Genomic DNA, 17,586 nt, shown 5'->3' on the forward strand with positions numbered 1-17,586 from the left:
AAATTCTGGGTATTTGGGAAGGTAAAAAGGCCAAATACATAGAATACTAATTTAACAAAATAATAGCTGAAAACTTCCCAAGTATAGCACGATATTTAGACATCCAGATACAGGAAACTCAGAGACTCCCAAATAGATGCAATCAATATGTCTTATCCATGGCACATTATAGTCAAACTGTCAAAAGTCAAGGACAAAAACAGAATTCTCAAAACAGCAAAGAGAAAAGCACCCACCTCCACATCAGATTAACTACAGATTTCTCAGCAGAAATGGTATAGGCCAAGACAATAGAGTGATTTATTCTAAGTGATAAAAGAAAATTGCTGCAAGCCAAGAATTCTATACTCAAGTTATCACACATAAATGAAGGAAAAATAAAGTCTTTCCCAGCCAAGCAAAAACTGAGGGAAATCATCACCATTAGACCAGTCCTACAAGAAATGCTTAAATAAGTATCACGCTTGAAAGCAAAAGGATATCTACCATCATGAAAACCCATGAAAATGTAAAATTCACTGGTAGAGCAAAACCACAAATGAGGAAGAGAAAAAACTCAAATGTTACACCACGGAAAACAACCAAACCATAATGATAAACAACAAGAGAGAAAGAAAAGCAGGGCAAGTAAAACAATCAGAAAACAATGAACAAAATCACAAGAATAAGTCCCCCTAAGTCAATAAAAAACTTGAATGTAAGCAGATTAAGTTTTACACTTAGAAGATATAGACTGGCTGAATTACCCAGGCATAGTGACATGCACCTTGGGAGGCCGAGGAGGGAGGAACAGTTGAGACATGGAGTTCAAGGCTATAGTGAGCTATAATTGCTCCACTGCAGTCTAGCCTGGGCAACAAAGTGAGACCCTGTCTCAATAATCATCATCATCATCATCATCATCATGAAAGATATAAATTAGAGGAATGGGTAAAGAAAAATATGGCCACTATATATTGCCTACAGGAAACTCATTTTACCTGTAAAGACACATATAGACAGAAAGTAAAGGGACAAAAAAGATATTCCATGGAAATGGAAACCAAAAGTAAGCAGGAGTAGTTATATAAAACAGACTTTAAGTCAAAAACAGAAAAAATATACAAAGAAGGTCCTTATATGATGATAAAGGAATCAATTCATCAAGAGGATATAACGATTCTGAATATATATGCACCTAACAATGGAGTACCCAGATACATAAAGCAAATATTACATCTAAAGAGAGAGACAGATTCCAATGCAAAATACTTGGGGACTTCAACACCACAATCTCAGCATTAGACACATCATCTATACAAAGAATTAACAAAGAAACATTAGATTTAAGCTACATTTTAGACCAAATGGACCTAAGAAACACCTACAGAACATTTTATCCAATAGCTACAGAATACACATTTTTCTCATTAGCTTATAGAATATTCTCTAGGATAGATCATATGGAAGGCAACAAAATGTCTCAAAAATATTTAGAAAATCAAAATCATACCAAGTATCATCTCAGACCGCAATGGAATAAAATTAGAAATCAATAACAAAAGGAACTTTGGAAATTGTATATAAACATGGAAATTAAACCACATGCTCCTGGATGACCACTGGGTAAATGAAAAAATTAAGAAAACAATTAAAGAAAATTGAAACAAATGAAAATGGAAGCACAATCTACTAAAAGATATGGGACATAGCAAAAGCAATGCTAAGCGGGAAGTTTGTAGCAATAAACGCCTACACCAAAAAAGTAGAAAGATTTTGGCTGGAAGCAGTGGCTAACACCTGTAATCCTGATAGTTTGGGAGACTTAGGCAGAAGAACTGCCTAGGGCCAAGAGTTTGAGGCCACCCTGGGTAACACAGGAGACCTATCTCTACAAAATAAATAAATAAATAAATACAAATTTTTTAAAGTATAAAGATGTTAAGTAAGCAATCTAACAATGCATCTCAAGGAATCAGAAAAGCAAGAACAAACCAAGCCCAAATTAGTAGGAGGAAATAAATAATAATGATCAGAGTAGAACTAAATGAAATGGAGACTAAAAACACAGACACACACATACACACACACAAAATCAATGAAATGTAAAGCTGGTTTTCTGAAAAGGTAAAAATCGATAAATCACTAGCTGACTAATCAAGAAAAAAAGAGAGAAGGACCAAAGAAACAAAATCAGGAATAAAAATGGAGACATTATAAATGATACACAAAAACACAAAGATTATTTGAGACAATTACAAACTGGAAAACCCGGAGGAAATGGATAAATTCCTGGATACATAAAAACTACCAAGACTGAACCAGGAAGAAACAGAAAAGCTGAACAGACCAATAACGAGGAATGAGATTGAATCAGTAACAAAATCTTTCCCAACAAAGCAAAGTCAGTCAAGAACCAGATGGCTTCACTGCCAAATTTTACGAAAATTAAGAATTAACACCAGTTCTCAAAAAAATTACAAATTAAAAATCATCTAATCAAGTCAGGCACAGTGGATCACCCATGTAATCCCAGTACTTTGGGAGGCCAAGGCAGGTGGATCGCTTGAGCTCAGGAGTTTCAGACCAGCCTGGGCAACATGGCGAAACCCCATCTCTGTAAAATATACAAAAATTAGCTGGATGTGGTGATGTGTGCCTGTAGTCCCAGGTACTTGAGAGGCTGAGATGGGAGGTTGGCTTGAGCCCAGGAGGTAGAGGCTACAATGAGCTGCACTCCAGTCTGGGTGACAGAGCCAGACCTTGAAAAAGAAAAGAAGAGAAAAGAAAAGAAAAGAAAAGAGAGAAAGAAAGAAAGAAAGAAAGAAAGAAAGAAAGAAAGAAAGAAAGAAAGAAAGAAAGAAAGAAAGAAAAAGAAAAGAAGAAGGAAGGAAGGAAGGAAGGAAAGAAAGAAAGAAAGAAAAAGAAAGAAAGAAAGAGAAAGAGAAAAAGAAAGAAAGAAAGAAAAAGAAAGAAAGAAGAGAAAGGAGGAAGGGAGGGAGGGAGGAAGGAAGGAAGGAAGGAAGGAAAGAAGGAAAAAAGAAAGAAAGACAGAGAGAAAGAAAGAAAGAGAGAGAGAGAGAAAAACACAACATCTAATCAATCACAAATATTAAAGAGGTATTGTATGGCCAGGTACAGTGGTTTACATCTGTAATCCTAGCACTTTGGAAGGCCAAGGTGGACAAATTGCTTGAGCCTAGGAGTTTGAGATGGGCTTGGACTACATGGTGAAACCCTGTCTCTACTAAAAATACAAAAATTAGCCAGGCATGCTGGTGCATATATGTAGTCCCAGCTACTCAGGAGGCTGAGCCTGGAGGATCATTTGAGCACAGGATGTGGAGGCTGCAGTGAGCCATGATTGTACCACTATACTCCAGTCTGGGTATCAAAATGAGACCCTGTATCAAAAAAAAAAAAAAAAAAGAATTATTTTACATTCTTTTAAAAGTATTGTCTTCAAAATCTTATGTGCATTTTGCACTTACAGTCCGTCTCATTTCACACTGGTCATATCTCAATTTACAAAAAAAAAAGAAATTAGTTTTTTATTTGGGAAGACTGGGGGCTTCACTATGTTGTCCAGGCTGGACTCAAACTCCTGGGCTCAGATGATCCTCCCACCTTGGCTTCCCAAAGTGCTGGGATTACAAGTGTGAGCAGACTTGGCCTTAAATGTTCAATAACCACATGTGGCTGGTGGCTGCCATACTAGTAGTGCTGCTCTAGCATATTAACTAGGAATGATTTTTGAAGTTAGAAAGAATAATTGTATGTGTATATAAAATAAAATCACATCCACAGATTACCTCTACAAAATAGCACATGCATGCATATTGTCAAACATATGGACTTATTATCAGCTGAGGATAAAAATGTTGTCTTTACCCTTCAGGATGCTGCTATAAGGTAAGCATAAACTAATCCATGAAAAGTGCTTAGAATATCCAAGTACCACATCATAAGCATGTTTAAATATTTGTTACTATTATCATTAGATAATATACTGCTTTGACATTTTTCCACTACTGCTTATTTCTGCTCATCCATTCGTGTTATTATCTACTACAAGTTTCTTGTGAAATAGAAGAAAGGCAGTAACAGTTATCAAAAGTTTAAGAACAATGCATTGGGGCAGGTTGCTTAGTGTGGCAGGATCAAAAATAAAGTGAATACTCATAATTTAAAAAAACACCAATTCTTCTCAAACTATTCCAATACAATTGAAGAGGAGCAAATTCTCCCTAACTTGTTTTATGAGGCCCATAACACCTTGATACCAAAATCAGATGAGGACATGACAAAAAAAGAAAACTGGCCGGGCGCAGTGGCTCAAGCCTGTAATCCCAGCACTTTGGGAGGCCGAGGTGGGCGGATCACAAGGTCAGGAGATCGAGACCATCCTGGCTAACACAGTGAAACCCCGTCTCTACTAAAAAATACAAAAAACTAGCCACGTGAGGTGGTGGGCGCCTGTAGTCCCAGCTACTCAGGAGGCTGAGGCAGGAGAATGGCGTGAACCCGGGAGGCGGAGCTTTCAGTGAGCTGAGATCCGGCCACGGCACTCCAGCTTGGGCGACAGAGCGAGACTCCGTCTCAAAAAAAAAAAAAAAAAAAAGAAAAGAAAACTACAGGCCAATATCGCTGGTGAATATACATACAAAAATCCTTAACAAAATACTAGCAATTTGAGTCTAACAGGACACCAGAAAGATAATATATCATGAGCAAATGGAATTTATCCCAGGGATGGAAAGATGGTTCAACATATGCAAATCAATGAGCATAATACATTACATCAACAGCATGAAGGACAAAAATCGTATGATTATCTCAATAGCTGCAGCAAAATTATTTGATTAAATTCAACAGTTTTTCATGATAAAAACTGTCAACAAACTAGAAATATAAAGAAAATATCCCAATATATTAAAGCCCATCTATGACAAACTCACAACTAACATCATACTGAATGGGGGAAAGCTGAAAGCCTTTCTTCTATGAACTGGAACAAGACAGGGATGCCTACTTCCTTCACTCCTACTCAATATAGTACTGAAAGTCCTAGCCAGAGTAATGAGGCAAGAGAAAAAAATAAAAGTCATTGAAATTGGAAAAGAGGAATTCAAACTTTCCCATTTTTCTGATGGTATGATCTTATATTTAGAAGTACCAAAGACCCCACAAAAATACTCTTATAATATGATCAACAAATTCCTTAAAGTTGCATGATGCAAATAACACAATCAGTAGCATTTCTATACACAAATAATGAAATAGTTGAAATCAAGAAGGCAATCCTATTTATGACAGCCACAAAAAATAATAAAATACCTATGAATAAATTTTACCAAGGAGGTAAAAGACCTTTTCAAAGAAAACTACAAAATACTAATGAAATAAATTGCAGAGGACACAGACAAATGTAAAGGCATCCCATGCTCATAAATCAGAAGAATTAATCTTATTAAAATGAACATACTTCCCAAAGCCATTTACAGATTCAATGCAATCCTTATCAAAATACCAATGCCATTTTTTAGAGAAATAGAAAAAACAATTCTTAAATATGTATAGAACCCAAAATTAGCCTGATTAGCCAAAGCAATTTTGAGCAAAGAGAACAAAGCTGAAGCTATCACATTCTCTGACTTCCAAATATATTACAAGCCTACAGTAACTAAAACAGCATGGTATTAGTATAAAAACAGACCCATAGACTAATGGAACAGAGTAAAGAACACAGAAATAAATCCACATATTCACAGCCAACTGCTTTTCTACAAAGGCACTAAGAATATACATTGAAGAAAAACACCCTCTTCAATAAGTGGTGCTGGGAAAACTAAATAACCATATGCAGACTAAAACTAGGCCCCTCTCTCTCACCATATTAAAAAATCAACTCAAAGTGGATCAGACAGCTAAACATAAGACTGAAAACTATAAAACTACTAGAAGAAAACATAAAGGAAACACTATAGGACATTGGACTAGGCAAAGAATTTATGGCTAAGATCTCAGAAGCACAGCCAACAAAAACAAAAATAGACAAATAGGACTACGTTAAAAAGCTTCTGCACAGCAAAGGAAACAATCAACAGGGTTAAGAGACAACCTGTTGAATGGGAGAAAATATTTGTAAACTATTCATTTGACAGGAGACTAATATCCAGAATATACAAGGAACTCAAACTCAACAACAGAAAAACAGTCCTGTTAAAAAAAATGTGAAGGATATGAATAGACATTTCTCAAAATGTTGACATACAAATAGTCAACAGGTATATTTTTAAAATGTTCAACATCACTAGTCATCAGGAAAATGCAAATCAAACTCACAATGAGATATTTTCTTATCCCAGTTAGAATGGCTGTTAGTGAAAATGCCAAAAAAACAGATGCTGGCAAGAATACAGAGCAAGAGGAACTCATTCATTGTTGGTGGGAAGGTAAATTAGCATAGCCATTATGGAAAACAGTATGAAGATTTTCAGAAAATGAAAAATAGATCTACCAGATGATCCACCAATACCTCACCTGGGTATTTATCCAAAGGAAAAGAAATCAGTATAACAAAAGAATACATGCATCCCCATGTTTATTATAGCATTATTCACAATAGCAGAGTTATGGAATCAACCTAAGTGTTAATTAACAGATAAATGGATAAAGAAAATGTGGTATGGAATGTGGTGCACAATGGAATACTATTGAGCTAAAAAAATAATAAAATCTTGTTGTTTGGAGAAACATGGATGGAAGTGGAGGTCATTGTGTTCAATGAAATAAGCCAGGCACAGAAAGACAAATACTGCATGTTCTCACTCACATGTGGAAGCTAAAAAACAGTTGATATCATGGAGGTAGAGAGTAGAATGATAATTACCATAGGCTGGAAACGGTGTGTGGGCAGGAGGAAGGATAAAGAGTGTTTGGCTAATGTATACAAACATATACTTAGATAGAAGAAATAAGTTCTAATGTTCAATAGCAGAGCAAAGTGGCTGGTTAATAACAATATACTGTATGTTTCAAAATAGCTAGAAGAGAGGACTTGAAATGTTCCCAACACATAAAAATGGTAAATGCTCAAGGTGATAAATACCCTAAATACACTGACTTGATCATTACACATTATATGCATATTACAAAATATCACAGGAACCTCACAAATATGTACAACCATTGTGTTTCAAAATTTTTTTAAAAAAATAATGCAAGGTTATTTACATCATAAAAATAGATAAGAAAACAAAGTTCCTAAAAATAATCAAACAGACAAACAAAATCTTGGGATGCAAACCAAACCTTGTGGCTTTTAGGCCATCAGTTAATGATTTCTACCACTTGCTACTGTCTGTTGTAGGACAGGGACAGGATCAAAGAAGGGGAGTAGAACCTGCAGGTAGATTCACATGAGTGACGCTGTGAGGCTTTGACCTACAAGACGTGTGACAGCCCCTGATGCGCCCGTTCTCTGCATGGTCTGTCATATCCCCCTGGCTGGACTGCTCTCTGCTCTCCCCCATCTGCTCTGATCAGTCAAGATCAGTTGCAATCTTCCCTCCTCAAAGCCTTCCTCGATATGGATTTCACTTGCTGTGTTAAATGACGTGGTTTTTACATTGACTTCCAAGGTTTGCTGTTAATTTCATTCCTGATAGTTGTTTCTCTCAATGATTATTTTATTAATTCACTCATTCAATATGCTCTTACTGGATGCCTCCTTTTTTATCAAACAATGTAGTAGGTATTGGAATTATCGCTATAAAAAGGACAATTCTGTATGACAATCTGTATTCAATGTGCGAGTAGGTACACAGAAAGTGCCCACTATGCTCACTACTACTTGAAGAACTCATAAAGGGTTTCTCAACCCTCAGCATTACCGACATTTTGAGCTGGATAATTCTTTGCTGTAGGGACCGTTCCATGCGTTGTAGGACGGTTAGCAGCATCCCTAATCTCTAATCACTGTGTACGAGCAGCAACTTCCCCCATGAAGTTGTGACAAGCAAAAATATCTCCAGACATTGACAAATATTCCTGGGGACAAAATTGCTCCATTGGGAACCACTGGAATAATAATTTTGAAAGGCTCCGAGTAAAAATAATGTAACATCAAACACCTTTTGGTGACAAGCTATAACAAAATCCAGGTGTGAGAAATAAAACCACAAAAAGAGGCCTTTGAATCAGCAAAAAATACATTTTTATTTGAAAAAGTGGTTTCAAATAAATTTGAGGAAATTGTGAAGATTTGAAATGTTTTTGAATATATTAAAAAATTGAAAATTTCTCAGGTTAGAAATTTTTTGAATCTAGTTAGTCTAAATTTATTTGCACAAGTAATACCTTTTTTTTTTTAAACAGTACTTACTGATTTTGAATTCTAACCCATTAAACATATGTTGAAAAATTCCATACTCTGTGTTCATTATGTAACTATCACTGGTTGGATTGATACATTATAGACACTGCTATCCCATTATCTACCTCGGTTAAGATATCCCCTTAAGAACATCAATGATATTAGTCAGGACCCTGATAACCAGGAAGGAGAAACAGGGACATTGTTTTAGGCCAGTGGTCTCAAAATTGAGAGTGCATCAGAATCACATGGAAGGCTTGTGGTAAGAGATTTTTGATTTAATAGGTCAGGGTGGTGCCTGAAAATTTGTATTTCTAACTGTTCTGCAGGTCATGCTGATCCTGCTCATCCAGAGATTTCACTTTGAGAACCACTGTAAAGTATAATGAGAGCATCAAACCAAGGTACAGTTTCTATTTAGAGAAAAAACCTTTCTTGGTCTTTTGATGTAGCTAAACCTTACGACTGCTGACTGTTTCAGAAAGCCACAGAGTAGGGACCACAGATAAAGTATGAGCCTTTATAACAGAAATGACAGTAAGTAGCCCATGGACAAATGTTGGTGGCATTTTTCTCTTCCATTGCCATCGCATACTGGATATCTCTCAGTAATTGGGGGGCCTACTGCATTTAGATGTTCAGAGCTTTGTACAATAGGCTGAACAAATTATAAGTAAGTCTTAGACACCTTATCTGCCCTTAATGAATTTATAGGATACTTGAGAGCCACTTGACAATACAATACAGCATAATGTAAAGGCAAAATTAATAGAACAGAAAATGAAGAAGAGAGGGAGAAATGATCTCACATCGTTAATACCACTCACGCCTGTAATCCCAGCACTATAGGGAGGCCGAGGTGGGCAGATCACCCGAGGTCAGGAGTTCGAGACCAGTCTGGCCAACATGGCGAAACCCTGTCGCTACTAAAAATATTAAAAAATTAGCTGGGTGTGGTAGTGGGCACCTATAATTCCAGCTACTTGGGAGGCTGAGGCAGGAGAATTGCTTGAATCCAGGAGAGAGAGGTTGCATTGAGCCGATACAGTGCCACTGCACTCCAGCCTGGGCAACAGAGAGAGACTCTGTCTCAAAAAAAAAAAAGAAAAAGAAAAAGAAAAAAGAAAGAAAGCAAGCTGAGATGTAGAGTATAAGTGATATGCCCCAGGTGTATATCTTTTTTAGGCAACAGAGCAGGGAGTCAAAACCAGGTGTATTTAACCCAGAGAACAATGCTATTTCCTCATTGTTCACTTGCATCTATTTTTCTTGAGCTGCTTTCACTTCCTCATCCTCAGTATTTACCTATTTTATAAACCGACCTTCTTTATTTGTTTTGGTTTAGTAAATAAAAATGTTTGAAACCCAGAATGTTAGCATATTAGCTAAATATACTCTATACTAGAATCTCACTGCACCAACTTTAAGACTCAATGAAAAGATAAAGTGGAGCTGACCTAAAAGAGTAAGAATACAACTGTGGTTTATCTTTTAAAAATATTTTTCAGCTTACTATGCCCTTTATTTGATATGTTGAGTTAAGTAATTTTAGTGTATTAATATGTTTCAATACCAAACTATATAGATGCATGAAAACTATGGAGGAAAAAACCCTAAATAAATCAGTAGCACTAAAGGACATGGTAAGCAATAATTATAGAAAGATTAAGAATTTTAGAGCTTAGAAAGAAATGAATGAGAGAATTAAACATTTTGTCCATGTTAAGATTGTGTGACTGTTTTATGAAAGTAATCAGGTAAACCTTCAGAGTTAGAAGAGATCAAATAGAACAGAGATATGTCCTATACAGGAAAATATTTTTCTATTCAGTAGATTCTTGTGTCCTGAGAACTGGGTTCATATGAGTTTCATAAAGACTTCTCTACTGCATTGGTTTTCACAATTTAAAGTGCATCAGCATCATCTCATAGACTTGTTAAAACATAGATTGTTGGGCTCAACCCCCAAAATTTCTGATTCAGAAGGTCTAGGTAGGATCAAGCATTTGAATTTTTAACAAGTTTCCAGGTAATGCTGAGTGCTGATAGCCAGGGACCATATTTTGAGAACTATAACTCTAGCAGTGGCAGCTCCTTGCATCCTGTTTTCACATAACACTCTCTCTCACCCCTTTCCAGAGGAGAGATCCTGCCTGGAGTCTGCTCTTTACATAAACCGCCTCTCCTAATTTTGCCTTTTGGTCTTCCTTCCCATGAAAGTCAGATGGCCACTTTTATTTTCTGATGCTCACAGAGGCATGATACACTGAAAAGAGAACTAGATTGAGAGTCTGGTGATGGGGTTTAGTCCTACATCTGCTACTAATTGCTGAGATATCAGTTACTTCATGTTTAAATTGAGGGACTGGGACATTTGATCCCTCAGGTACCTTTCAACTATTGATCCCTCAGGTATATTCAACTAGTTGATCCCTCAGGTATATTTCAAGTATGTTTCTCCGCCCTCAGTAGAATGCTATGCCTCAGTGGGCACAAGAAAAATATTAAATATTTTCAGTGGCACGTGTAGGATCTCTTAGGCATTTATGCTCCTGTTGCATGTCTAAGGAGAACTCCACTACTCCACTTCACTATGGGGAAGTGGCTACAGTGCTCTGGGACTCACAGACCTTGGTCTTTGGCCCTGGTTCTGTGTTTGATCAACCTTCTCTGAGTCTCAGCTTCCTCATCTAAAAATGCATGGGCATGCATTCTGTATATTATACAGAAAAAAATCTATATGATAACTTTAGTTCTAGCCTCTGATTACCACCTTAAAATTAGTATGTGTCTATTATATGCCCTGTGGTAAATGATTTACATTAGTAAAACGTAAAAACGCTAAATGTGATCTACCCCTATGGTACTTTGTCAGTGAGCAGGTCCTTACTAATGAAGGGGAATAAATGTGTTATGTTATAATTTCAGATATTAATGGCTTATGGTGCTATGGTGATGCTAGTTTCAGAAACACTTTCTCCCATACCCTTTAAGCAACAGAACAAATCACCTATCTTACATGTAATAAACACCTAGTCTTACTGCGTGGACAATAATGGAGCCTGGATACAGATCATTTGTTTTGTTTATTCTTCATTCTATCTTTTCTGATCATAGTGAAAAAGGAGTTAAACCGAGTCTACTTTGGCCCTTGTTAGGAGCTGCAGGGAAATATGTGCACTATCTTTGTTCCCTTAGTAAGTGTAAGTTATGGACTCAGGAATGGACTGAGTTAAAAGGAAACTTGATAAATGCTGTATTTAATATTTGTAAGTTTTAATATCTACAGTCAGTTGCCAAATACAATTCCTTTTGCCTAGAAAGCAAGTTGGAAGGTCCCTACTATAATTGTGTCACAGTAGTCATGATGATGTGAATGCATTTCTTTTATTATACCTTCACCTAGTGAATGTGGGATTGCACCTTTATTCTTCAGGGAAGCAGCAGAACTCCACGAAAAGAACATTGGCCTGGATGTCAGGAGAGCCAGGAACTCAGGGTTGAGATTGTTGTTTGGATAAGATATCTTTTTTAAAAATTACCTTGAGGTTGTATTTTATCCTTCAATTAAATAGAAACTGATAAGTTAGAAATTGAGCTCAGAGAAGAGCATGGCCCATTGAGCCCACGGAAGTAACTTTGGAGATTTCTACAGAGGTCAATACGAGGGTGAAGAGAGCAACAAGGTTAAAAACATTCAAGGTGAATATACTGGCACTTGTGTGAAAAGAAGGAAATCAGTAAGGTTCATTGACACCGAGGACACAAAAAGTAAAGTGTCATAAAAGAGAGTCAGAGACAAGATCATTAAGTAGTTAAAGAAACTCTTTCACTGACAATAGGAGACTAGCAGAAGTAAAGGCAAAAGAGCTGAAAACATCAATCCTGATATCAGAAGAAGGCTACTTTCCAATAGTCATTCACTTCTCTTTTCAAAATGCCTTTCATACACGCATCATCTTTTACAAGCGTGAGCGAGGAAGTGCTTTGCCGGTGTTAGCTAAGTCAGGAGGTTAATGGTCTGAGCTCCCTTTTCTGAATCTCTGATTCACAGGCCAGCCCATTTCTGATGGAAGAAGTAGGGTGAGCTCAGCCCCGATTAGTATGCAGCGTTTCCTAACTTTCAACAGCCATGAAATTGATTTTTTTGTAAGCCCTCTATAGCCACGATTGTGCTTTCACCAGGCAAGTATCTTTGCAAACTAGATGACAAAATAAAAACATGTTGTTGCTGATGCAACATTTGTTAAAGTTCCTATTTGGACACATACCGTCATACACAAATAAGTTAACTAAAAATGAATTAGCAATTACTCATTGGGAGTGGGCCAATGATAAAATAAAATTTAAAAAATCATTAAAGAAATTTTATTTTTAAACTATGAGAATTAAATATTGAGATTTAATTGAGATTAAAATAATCTAATACATTAAATTTTATAGTAGACTGTATAATATATTAAGTGACTACTGAGAGGTCTACAATGATTAGTGTATAATTAATAAAACAACTTTTGGACCTTGTGTTATCTTACAGTTAGTGACTTAGAACACTTGGTTTCATAAACAAATGAGTCATTTAAGCTATTTCCATTTCAGGCTTTCAATACATGTATCAGGGCTGAGTTTATTGGCATGAATTCATCTTTAATTTTTTTAAGTTTAAAACTGAAAATTTATTTCCAGGACCAGGATTTGGTTGGCAATGATGAGCCAAAAAAGCTAAAAGAGCTTGAGGCCGGGCGCGGTGGCTCAAGCCTGTAATCCCAGCACTTTGGGAGGCCGAGACGGGCGGATCACAAGGTCAGGAGATCGAGACCATCCTGGCTAACATGGTGAAACCCCGTCTCTACTAAAAAATACAAAAAACTAGCCGGGCGAGGTGGCGGGCGCCTGTAGTCCCAGCTACTCGGGAGGCTGAGGCAGGAGAATGGCGTAAACCCGGGAGGCGGAGCTTGCAGTGAGCTGAGATCCGGCCACTGCAGTCCAGCCTGGGCGACAGAGTGAGACTCCGTCTCAAAAAAAAAAAAAAAAAGAGCTTGAATGGAGAAAACATGGAAAATTATGGAAAATCTCAGCATCAGGGAAAAGGTGGACGATAGAATTCATCGGTTTTTCTTGACAATCCGCCTCCCCCCAACAACTAACTACCTGTTCAGGTACATCATGTATTTTACTAGCACACAATGAGCTTCAATTCACAGACTAGAATTCAGATACAAGCCTTCAGTAATTTGTGGGAAAAGAAATATAGAGTAAGGATCCATTCTTAGGTGTCCACAGATTGTAGACAGAGAATAACTAACAACAGGGGTATCAGAGAGCAACTCAGAATTTACATGGAAATTGTGGTAATAAATCTGGGCATTGGTTACAAGAAGGAGCAAGATCTTCCACTGCAACTAGAAGCAAAGTCAAAACAGGGAAGCAGAAGCCCAAGATGGGCTTGGTGAAGAGACACTAAGACATGAACCTTCACATGCCCTCTGCCCAGGGACTCGTTTGTCCCAGAGTCTGAGTGGGGCCTAGGTCTGAAGTGGAATAGACATGTACAGTTTTTTCTACCTTTTGCTCTGCAAACATATCAGATCCTAAAGACTGTACCTCTTCCCTGGAGGAGGACAGAAGAAGGGAGAGCGGGAGAACCTTGAATGGACCCAGTTTGAACCTTGATCTTGACTAGAACACATTTTTGTAATTAGGAGCACAATAACAATAAAGAGGGAAGATTAATAATTTTTTTTTTTACCATCAATAGAAATGACACGCATGGGCTTGAGGAACTCCAAAGCTAAACTAACTTCGTTTAAAAAAATGTTGAGGAAAGTTCGGCACATTTCAGTCAAGATTTGCACAATTTGACCTAGCAATACAAGTATCTGAGTGCCCTAATTACATGCCACTTTTTCATCTTTTTTTTTTTTTTTCCTTTTAATCACTCAATCTTAGCGAGTGTTTGCCCTCAAAGTCCCAAAATAACAGACTGGTGTTTTGAATATAATTTCATTAATAGAATTAGCATGATAGGCAGGGTATGGGATTTTCCTTCTCCACTTTTCTTTCCGCCCATCTGGTCCAAAATGCTCCTCCGATGAGGTGAACTGCAACCACCATTCTACTCAGTTTCTTCTCATGGTTTGAATTATGTCTCCCTGGAAGGGTTATCGCTGTTGAAATCCCTTGTGCAATCTTTGAACAAATGGCTGCTGCCAATCCTATTACTCAAAATTCCACAGGGGAGTTTAGAAAGTGAGTTCCAAATTCATTGTGGCTGAACCGGAAAAGTACATTTCAGAGCAAAATTCTGCAAAAGAATTTGGCAAGAGATTATTCTTGAAAGTTCCCTTTCCTTCTTAATACCTAGAAATTTGGGTTGATTTTTATCGCTTTAACACAGTGTTTCTCAACAGCAGCATTGTTGACATTTGGGACTGAGTAACTTTTTTCTCAGATGTGTATGCATTATGGGGTGTTTAGCAGTATTCCTGGCTTCTACCCACTAGAAACCACTAGCACCCACTTAGCCAGTTATGATAATCAAAAATTCTCCAGGCATTGTCAAATGTCCCCTAGGGATAAAACTGCTCTCAGTTGAGAACCACTGATCTATTTATTTATTTTAATTTTTAGCAGCTTTATTAAGGTGTAATTGATATACAAAGAACTGCACATATTAAATGTGTACAATTTGATGAGTTTGGATACATATAAACACCCATGATACTATGACCACAATCAAGGTAATAGGCATATTCAACACCTCCCAAAGTTTCCTGTGTCCTCCCTTTTTCTATGATAGGTACACTTCACATGAGATCTACCCTCTAAAAAATGTTTGAAGTGCACAATTGTTAGTTATAGGTACTATGTTACATAGTGGATCTCTAGAACTTACTCATCTAGCATAACAAGCTTTACACCCACCAAATGACTTCTCATTTCTGCTGCCTGAGAACCACTGATTTAACACGTTTAAAATACTTTGATTCTCTAGACAAGATGACTAATTAGATTTGTAACAACATTACCAATAGTTAGCTATCTATATGCAGTATTATATTTTCTACCTTTAAAGAAACACTACACATATGTACAATATAAACATGATTAATACTGTCTTTTTCACATTACTCTTGCCATCCAACCAACAAAATGTAATATTGTCTCGATCATGGATTATTGAGCAATTGAGAGCAAAACAACAATAAAGATAAAATTATTAGGTGACCCATAAACCAATATTAAAATAAATAAGCACTGAAATAACTAGTAATTTTGTTTCCACAGCTAGGCCATTTTTGTATTTTATCTTCCTTTTAAGGAGCTATTTTTCATTCATAGCACTGTTGTAAATTATGCACAGCAGACTTCTTCATTTAATAGGTTCAGGTCAGAGAGTGATTGTATTTCAGCAGTTGGTATTCAGGGATTTTGTAATTTATGAGGTTTATTAATTTAGCAGATTATTTGCTTAAGATGCCACTATCCCTTCACCAAGCATTCACTGTGAGAATTTCTGGTCATTCAGCATTTTCAAAAGAAGCTTCAGTATTTAGAATATTCTCATACCCCTCAAAAGTATATAAATTCCACAAAATTTAGCACATAGGAAGTGATTAGAAGAGAAAAAAAAGAACTGTTTTTTTCCTTTTGTGTATATGAAGGAGGGTAAGTGGAAAACTGGAAGATAGGGGCTAACGAAGAGTACCTTATTGTTCCCTGGAAGATTCAACAAGGAATGAAATTGGAAAGAAACAGGTACTGTAAACGCCAATATAGGAAGTGCTTACAGAATTAGGCCCCCTAAAGAGGGCGATCCCTAGCATTTCTGAGAGGATCTCGAATTGGTCCACTGCTTCTTTAATCACATTACAAAACAGGCAAGAACAAAAAGAGCAGGGAGGTCTCCCTGCTGATGCAAATGGGAGGTAAAGGACTGAGTGCCCAGTGACTCAGAAAGGTATAGGCAAGTTTCTTTTCTTTGTGTTTAGAAATATGAACTATTGCCACAGGATATATTTAAAACAAGAAAATGGGTTATAAGAAATCATATAAAATGGTATTATTTGCAGGAGCTTATGTGTCCCCTCAACTCCAAATCTGACTCTGGGGTCCTCTCAATATCCACATGAAAATGCAACCATCGACTGGAGTACTTCTCCAAGTACAGACATGTCACCAAATATCCTTCTTTAGCAAAAGGACTTGGCTAGGTCATTAGAAGCCAGCCAATATGACTAAAATGAATCAGATATTTTTCCTTTAAAATAGGCTCCCTGTATTCTTCATGGAAAAAAAAAAATTTTTCCCTTCTTTCTCTCCCATATAACCTTTCAAGAACCTTCCTCCTGGTGTCAGTGGTGAACTCCTCTCTGGCTCACACATGCTTCTAGAATTTCTGCATCTTCACACCTTTCCCTCACTTAAAATTACTTTCCACTCCTTCGTATCTGCATCTGATTATCCTTAAAGCTATGGCTGGAGCCTCACCTCTTATTGAATCCTTATTTGAACTCCACCCTCCACACCCACCTTGAAATAATATCATTAATCTCCAAACATTTATGGTCCTTGGGGCCAGGATCATCATTTGTCATTGCCACGCATTGTATATTTTAATATTTTAGATGTGCATGGTTTATATTCTCAATCATAAAATAGGAACCTTAAATATAGAGATGATTAATACTTCAGCATATCCATTATAGATAATTGCTATTTTAGAAATATTTAGGTGAAATTAATTGAGAAGGAGGTGGTTTCTCTTCGTTACTTATTACTTCGAACCTGACATTCAGGCATTCCTCTCCTTTCTTTGTGACCTCCCCCGACCCAGTTCCAAGCATCTTGCTACCTGTACCCTGATCCTAACTAGTTCTGTGTTTCCGCTTTCTCCCACAACCTCTAAGACTGCATTACCTCCTAGTATGCAACAAGAATGAGTGAGATTAATACTTCCCCATAGTGAGTCAAATGATTAAATTAGATTCATACCTGCAGATTAATACCAGCCCATGAGTGAGCCAAATCATTAAAGACAAGTTAATCTGGGCTTTTTGTGCATATTATATGTGTATGTACATGTGTCTGTGTGTATGTATTTGGGCAAAGAATGGAAAGATTCTCTCGACATTCTCAGATTACGTCCCCTGGCTGCTGCCCAGCATACGCTGATGAGCTGCTTACAGCTATCATCTACTGGTAAATGAGAAGATAAAATGACTCAAGCT

The sequence above is a fragment of the Colobus angolensis genome, unplaced genomic scaffold, assembly GCF_000951035.1.
Source record: "Colobus angolensis palliatus isolate OR3802 unplaced genomic scaffold, Cang.pa_1.0 Scaffold201, whole genome shotgun sequence".
Lineage (NCBI taxonomy): Eukaryota > Metazoa > Chordata > Mammalia > Primates > Cercopithecidae > Colobus > Colobus angolensis.